Below are 8,689 nucleotides of genomic sequence, written 5' to 3' on the forward strand. Positions count from 1 at the left end.
TCGATTGAAGTGAAAGTGTGGAATGTTTAGTGTTGCGGATAGTTTTAATTTCTTTTCTCTTCTCTCTGTTTTTGAAAACTTATTTTAAGAAAATAGCCAATCCAGTTTGGTTGGTCCATGATATGGGTCCAATAGTAGTGTAGTTGGATGGGGCTTGAAAAGAGCTTTCCAACGATATATTATAAGCCCAATTCCGATGAATATTAAGGAAGTTATGGCCAAATTACTGAACTGGGCCCGGTTTGAGACTTATATGCGGCCCAATGATCTAGAGGAGGGCCTAATATGGATTTGTCATTCCTAATGCAATTAGGAATGGTTTTAGTCTTCTAGATTCTTTTAGAAGGTTCCTTTCATTCCTAATTCAATTAGCATTGATAAATTGACTTTTGTTGACTTTTCAGAGTTTTAATTAAAATTAAAGAACATTTTTGAGGAAAAATACGATTTTATCCTCCTGTACGGCAATTTCTATCTGATTTTAAGAAAACGCGTGAATTTCTGAATCAGCGCCAAACGCCAGCTATAGCGTCTGGCGCTACGCTTGGCGCCTAGCGCTAGGATTTGCGCCTGGCGCTAATGTTGGCGTCTGGCGCCAATAGCCAGCGTTGGCGCTAATTCAATTTTAAATGCGTCAGAACTCTGTTTTGATATTTTATCTTTTTGGCTGATTTCTTTATAAATAACGTCGTAAAACTCCGTTTTCAATCATCCACAATCATCTACAATTTACCAACTCTCTCTCTCTCTTTTCTAAACTAGTCTTTTCACAAATATAAAAATTCCGCATTCATTAGCACTAGACACACCTAGCCATATTCGAAGTTGCCTTCGCCCTAGACGTGAAAGGTTTAATTTTTGAGGGTTTGGTCCCAAATCTCTCTTCCAATCTTTTAATTTAATTGTTGTTTTATTATTTTCCTTGAAGTTACTAACGTGTGTATTTTATTATTAGAAAGAGATACGAGGCATCAAAGTAAGTACTTTAAAGATTTTTATTGATGTTATGATGTAGAAATCATGTTTAGGTTGTTATTATGATATTCCTAGTATCATGTCTAGGGTAACTTTAATATTAAATATGATTGTTATGATGCCTTTTATTTTCTTTCTAATATTTATGATTGTTAGTATCATGTTAGGGCTAAATATATGATTTTTATTGCTTAGTGATATGCTAGGGTTTGTTATTAATCTTGTTAGTATCATGCCTAGGATCTTGCTATTAATATTATACTTTAACATGATTATTTTAATTGTGATTATTATTTTAATTATGATTATTATGATTATTATTATGTTGCTTGATATTTATTGTTATTGCTTGATCACACCTTTTATGCATGTTTAAAGGGAATTTGTACTTGTAATCACGCTTATATAAGATAATTAATAATCTTGTTTAGAGTTAATTTGATTATAATTCAAGTGATCGCCAATAATAGATTTATTTGTGCATTAATATTCAACCAACATAGATAAACATGTTTAGGGTTAATCCTATTGATTGCATGTTAGTCAAAAAGCGCACATGAATACGACCTGAATAAAGTAGAGGCCTATTATTAGGGCAGGTTCAATCTCTTTTAGGTTGGATTTGTACCTTCATCCCCGAACCCTATTTGGTTCAAGACCTTATGGAGTTGACGATCTCTTGGATCGTTAAGGGGTGTAACCTTCACCCTGTGAACGGTTTACAAGTTCCTAAAAAACTTGTTGGCGACTCTTTTGCTCTATCTTCTTTCCCTTTGGACGTCACCGTACTTTAGTGTATGATCACAGTGGGGTTCAAGCTAGGGATTAACGCTTGAAATATTCCCTACAACCACAATGATGTCAAACGAACCCTAAGTTAATTATGGATGTTATGTGTTTTATTTCTATATTTTGAGTTTTATTTCTATAATTTGGACCATCACATTTATTCTAATGATTGTTTTTATTATGGATTGTTTTTATTTTGTAACTTCATTCATATGTTTGTTTTTTTTTATTTTTTTTCATTTTTTTATTTTATAGGATTTTTGTCCAAGGAAAGCCCCGTATGATGTTGACGAGTTGAATGTGGTTCGAGAACAACAGTTGGCGCAATACTTTAGAACATAGTATTTATTGAATGCATAGCTATTAGCTTAGGTAGAACAAAGTAATATTATTAGTGTTGTTCATTGTATGCGTTGGATAAATTTATACAAGTTTTTATTTGTAATATTTTACTACTTAAATTTTTATATTATGTCGTATTAATTTTTACGAAAGTTTGTACGGTATAACTGTTTATTTACAGGAACAGGTTTATTATAACAAGTTTTAATTAATATATATTAATTATATATAAATACATGCTGCCAAAATTTAATCAAAAAAAATTTAATTTAATGACTATTTGTAACGGGCAGTAGATTTGTCAGTTACAAATAAGCACTTATTCGTAACGGGCATTTTTTTTGCCCGTTACAAATAAGTACTTAATTATATACTACAAAACCTTATTTGTAACGGGTATATAAGGTGTCCGTTACGAATAATGGGTTTTGTAACGGGCGTTTTTAGTGCCCGTTACGAATAAGGACTTATTTTAGTTCAAAAAAGGCCTTATTTGTAACGGGCAATTGAAACGCCCGTTACGAATAACCCATTATTCGTAACGGACATTTGAAATGTCCGTTACGAATAAGTTGTTATTCGTAACGGAAAGTGCCCGTTACGAATAATAATGGTCATTCGTAACGGCTGCATACATAACGGATGAGCCCTTTTTGCCCGTTACGGATGGCCTTTTTTCCACTAGTGAGACCACCACTTTTCTCTTTCATCTCTATTCTCCCTTCTCCCATAACCACAAAAATAGCACCATTATATTTCCCCCCTCCTACATACACAACCACCACCATCACCAGATTTCGAGCGAGCCCTAGTTTCTCTTCTTGAGAAACATTCCTTGTTTCTCTAATGGCAGGAATTGTACATTAAAGCAAAACTATCAATATTTTATTAATTTTTTTGGATGCTGACTCACCGCTCTTCCTCCCCCCTTTCTTCCTCCTCCCCTTTTCCCTCTTTCCTTCTTCTTGGTTTCTAAACATAACAATGGCAGTTTCTACAACGACCACAACACAATACCACAACAGACACTAACCTCAACTTCGCGGTTTCACCGCCGAATTCAACGAACACTACAAGAAATCAGCTGATTTCCGACTGATAGGTTTCGATGGACACGTAATTCCGCTGGAAACACTAAATTTTCCGATGGATTTAATGAATCCGTCGGATATTTCCGACAAATTCATTAAATCCGTCGAAAATTTCCGACAGAACTTAAATCCGTCGGAAATGAGGTAATTTACGATGGATTTTAGTTCCGTCGAAAAATTACGACGGATAAATTCCGTCGAAAATTAATTAAATTTTGACGGAATTGAAATTCGTCGAAAAATTGGTGCTAAATCCATCGGTACACGGAACCATTAAAATATTATTTTTAAAAAAACCTTAACCCTAGATGAGGCGCCGCTTTCTTTCTTTCTCTTTCCTCCTTTCTCACGTTGTTCTCCCTCCTCGCTTTTTCTTTTTCCTTCTTCTCCTCTATTGTTCTCCCTCTCTCCTCCTTCTCCTTGGTCGTTTTCTTTCCTCCTTCTCCTTCGTCTTTTCTATCTCCTCTTCTCCTTCCCTTCTTCTTTCTTTCTTTCTTTCTTTCTTTCTTTCGGTTTTCCCTCCTCTCCTCTTTCAAAATTAACACCACGTCACAATATTGGTGGTTTCATGTTCAAATTAGTGGTTTTCATGTTCAAATTTGTGGTTTTCGTCACAATATTCGCGAAATTTGGCCAAAACGAAGGTTTCTCTGGTCAAACGAAGGTTTCATGATCAAATGTTGTCGGACTTTTCTGGGTTGGAGAAACTTCTACCGACGTTTGAATAACGTCGAAAATGTGTTTCCGACGAAAATTCCGTAGAAAAAGGCCATTTTTTCTACAAACACTTTTCCGACGCAATTTCCGAAGGAATTCTGTCAAAAACACGGTTTCTGACGGAAAACAGGGTGTTTCCGATGGAATTTTTCCGTCCGATGGAATTTTTCCGTCGGAAATCGCCTCTTTTCTAGTAGTGGAAAATCCTAAGAATACATGAGAAATTAAGGGCATTGTTAACGCTAAAGGGTATGTGTTTTCCTCCTTCGATGAAGTTGATATATGCTAGATTAAGAAAAGAGCGTTTGACAATTTATTCAATGGTGGATAAGAAACTCAAAGGTTGCTTCAATGGTTGAGAAAAAACTCAAAGGTAGCTTCAATGGAGTACTATGGCGGGGAGAGAGAAAACTCAAATAATGCGTCTTCAATGGAAAACTGTGGTGGAAAGAGAAAAATATTGAGGACTTGTTGTGATTGGAGAAAAGGGAAAGAGAAAATTAAATTACACTTTTATCCCTATTTAGTGGTTGAAAAGACAATTTTAGCCACTTGATCTGAGATACATGAGATGTTTATCAATAAGAGAAACTTGTATTTGCCCCCACATTTCCCCCTAACCTACAAATCACATATTAACAACAAGTCAACAACCATGCATGCATGATAGATTTCTTGCACCGTACCCTAGCTCATAATGAAACTCCCTGCGTTATTTGATTTGCGTCCCACTCGAAACTACCTTTCTCACTACATAGTCTTTTTTTCCCTATCTTATTCTCATAGAACTCCCTAGCATGAGAAAACCCCTCCCAAATTTACTATTTTTTTTTTAAATAAAATTGATTCATATATAAGTCATACGACATCTATAAAGAGATTTAGATCTAACAAATACATAATAATTGAATCAAATAAAAACATTCCGTAAGCAAAGCTACGATCGTTGTTGCAAATTGTACATTCTTTATACCCTCTTTCATATCGCTGTGATTTACAGCCTTCTTTGGCGAGGGGGTCTATTGATCTGTTGTAGCCGTGCAGAAAATTTCCGTCTGATTCGTTGTTGTTGAAATATTAATCTCTTTTTCAATCCCGTACAAAATTTTACCCATGAAACAACTCTATAGCAATCCATGAAATAAAAAAGCAAATCCTCCCTCAAAAGAGAGAAGAAAAACCCGGTCTTTCGAAGGAGCCAAATCCTCCTAGAGAGGAAGAAAAACCATGTCTTTCGAGGGAGAAATATTCCTCCTAGAAGAGGAAGAGTTATTATAAACCTAAAACAAGAGAAAAGGCATAAAAGAAACAACGATTGGGGCTTTCCACCGGATTTACTATCGTATACTAGAAATTATTTAAAAAGTCTCCAATATAATAATTTTATCATTAAATTAAATTTCTTTAATTACATTATTAATAAAAACAATTTGTTAAACCTGCTTTTATTAATCTTAAATTTGGTCAGTTCTCTTATATTATTTATCCCAAAAAACATCAATTTTTTATATTATTAGAATTTTATAGGGGAATTCACTTTTCAATCCATTTTGCATGCACCCGGTGTACAGTATTTTTACTGTACATCGGACTTTTTGCATGTGCCACTCATTTACTAGGTTTTTTTTAAAAAAAAAAAAAAAAGCAAAATCGCGAAATTTAATACCTCAAAATCAAAAAAATGCAGACAACAATGGAGGAGAGAGAAAGTAAGAAAACGCAGCTCTTGATCATGAACTGAGGAGAGAGAAAGTGAACGCAAAAATTGTAGAAATCGATCATCAATTGAGAAGAAAAAAGGTGAAAAACGCACAAATTAAAAATTTCGATCATAAATTAAAGTAGAGAAAGTGAGAAAACTTACAAATTGAGGAATTCGATAAACGCGAAAATTGGAGAATTCAATCATCAATGGAAAATTCGACTTTCGATACCACAAATTGTAGCAATCTCATCCACGAATTGCTACAAAAACAGAGGCAAATTGAAACTGAATTTGAAATCAATTTAAATCGATCGATTATAGAAGAAGAAGAAACAAAGAGTTTTGGAGATGAATTCGTACCAATATTCAACAATATAAACAATGTAGACGATGCAGAAGAAACAATTAACAATGCAGAAGAAGCAATTGAGAATGCAGAAGAAGCAATTGAGATTGCAGAAGAAGCAATTAAGAATGCAGAAGAACCAATTGAGAATGCAGAAGAACCAATTGATAATGCATAATATCAAGTGGTTCCTGGCAAATCAATTGATTCAAATTCGGAACAAACAACCAAATCAAATGCAACTGAAGGTAATTTCTATAAACATTTCAGATTGTATGCAAAAAGTAACCCTTTGTATGCCTTAAAGTTACCCTTTTAACAGCACAAAGTGACCCTTTTAACATCACAAAGTGACCCTTTTAACATCACAAAGTGACCCTTTTAATAGCATAAAGTGACCCTTTTAACAACATAAAGTGACCCTTTTAACAGCATAAAGTGACCTTTTATATGCATAAAGTGACCCTTTTACATGCATAAAGTGACCCTTTTATATGAATAACGTGACCCTTTTATATTCATAAAGTGACCCTTTTATATGCAAAAAGTGACCCTTTTAACTGAAAAAGTTACTCATGTAACAACATACAGTGACTCTTTTAACAGCATAAAGTCACCCTTTTCATGCATAAAAGTGACCCTATTTTCGAACAAATGTTACCATTTTGTTTCCTATAAATTGAATTATATGTTGCCTCTGATTATAATCTGATATATCTATATTAAATAACAGATACAAATTCAATTCATGCTTCTGGTTTAGATCTTAGAGGTTCATTTTTTGGTGTGGTAAGAGAAACTTTTGAAGAAATTTTGGAATTGTATGAAAAACATGCTGCTATACTGGGGTTTTCAATACGAAAACATACAACTAGATACCAGACACACAATGGCAGATCTTTAAAGAGGCTTGTGTGGGCTTGGCCCCTGAAGCAATTGGGAATTCTTGATAGTCATATAATATAATGCGTGGCAATTTCATATCAATTGACATAAAAAAGTGCTCAAATGTTTATTTATTTACATGTTTTTTTGGCACAAAATTAATATTTCATTGAATTAGTTTGAGTACTCAAACTTAAGTCGACAAAAGTAACCTTACAAGTCATTAATAAATCATTAGTGTACTTAATTTTATTATGAAAAAAAAAATAAAACGATAATTTAGGGATGTATATTGAGACATCACTGCTAATGGTTTGAAAGTAGATGAATCTAATAAACTTTTACAGGACTATGTATTTCTCATGTATAATATATAATTAATGGTTAACAAAAGGTGTATGCATAGTGGAATGTCCAAAAAATACGATATTTAAAGTACAAGTACGAGAGTTTATCTTAATTAACTGTATTTAATAGTAGACTTGTATTATTTATGCTATGTTTATCGGCCCCTAAAAGAAAAGGTATGAACATCCGCCATTGCAGACACACACAAAAATAGTAACTGAGAAAAATTATGTGTGTTCTGCTGAAGGAAAGAGAAAATCAGGTTACAAGAAAACAAAATTAGTTGAAATGGTTAATGAAGAGGATGTGAATGTGAAAACAAGAAAGTCAAGACAAGTAGCCATTACAAGATCAAATTGCAAGGCATGCATAAGAGAAAAAGTGAATAAAGAAGGAAAGTTTGAGGTAGTGGCTCATGTTATTCAGCATAACCATGAGCTAACAAGGTCACAGTGGCATTATTTGCATCGTTCTGAAAGAAAAATGACAGAAGAAAAAGTTGAAGCAATAAAAACAATGAAATCTTCAGGTCTAACTACAATGGACACTTACAATTACATGGCTACAGAGGCTAGAGGAGAACAGAATATAGGTCATAGTGTTGTAGATCACCTGAATTTTTGCTCAAGGTTAAGAATGGAACAAATTGAGGCTGGAGATGCTCAAACTTTAGTGAACATTTTAAATCAGGAACAATCAAAGGATCTAAACTTCTTTTTTAGAGTTATGTTTGGCAAGGATGGAAGAATTTCCAATATCTTTTGGAGAGATTCAATGATGCTAGAAGACTATAGGATATATGGAAATGTGATTGTCTTTGATACAACATACAGAACCCACAGATATAATCTTATATGTGCTCCATTTGTTGGAATAAATAATCACTGGCATAATTGTATGTTTACATGTGCTTTTATTGGGGATGAAAAAACAGATTCATTCGTTTGGCTACTAGAAACATTCTTGAAAGCTATGGAGAATAAAAAACCAACTTCAATATTCACTGATCAGGACCAAGCAATGGCAAATGCAATTGAGCAGGTAAAAGATTTATATTTACATTTTACAGATTTTAAATTCTGACAATAATGTTTTCCTTTTCCCATAAAGTTACCCTTTTAAATGCATAAAGTTACCCTTTTAACAGCATAAAGTGACCCTTTTAACAGCATAAAGTGACCCCTTTATTTTCAATGTAGGTGCTTCCTAATACAAGGCATAGACTTTGTATCTGGCATTTGGAACAAAATGTTATAACCAGATTTGGAGCTCTTAAAAAAGACAAAGAATTCAAGTATGCATTCAACCAGTGTTTAAAGATGTGAGTGACAGAACAAGAATTTGAAGCAAAATGGCAAGCAATGATGCAAAAATATGAGTTGACAACACACTCTTGGTACCAAAGAGTGTACGAGTTGAAAGAGAAATGGTGTCCTGCCCTTAGTAGAGATTTCTTTTCAGCAGGAATCTTATCGTCACAAAGGAGTGAAA

This window comes from Chenopodium album, chromosome 4, assembly GCF_948465745.1.
Source record: "Chenopodium album chromosome 4, dcCheAlbu1.1, whole genome shotgun sequence".
Taxonomy (NCBI): Eukaryota; Viridiplantae; Streptophyta; class Magnoliopsida; order Caryophyllales; family Amaranthaceae; genus Chenopodium; species Chenopodium album.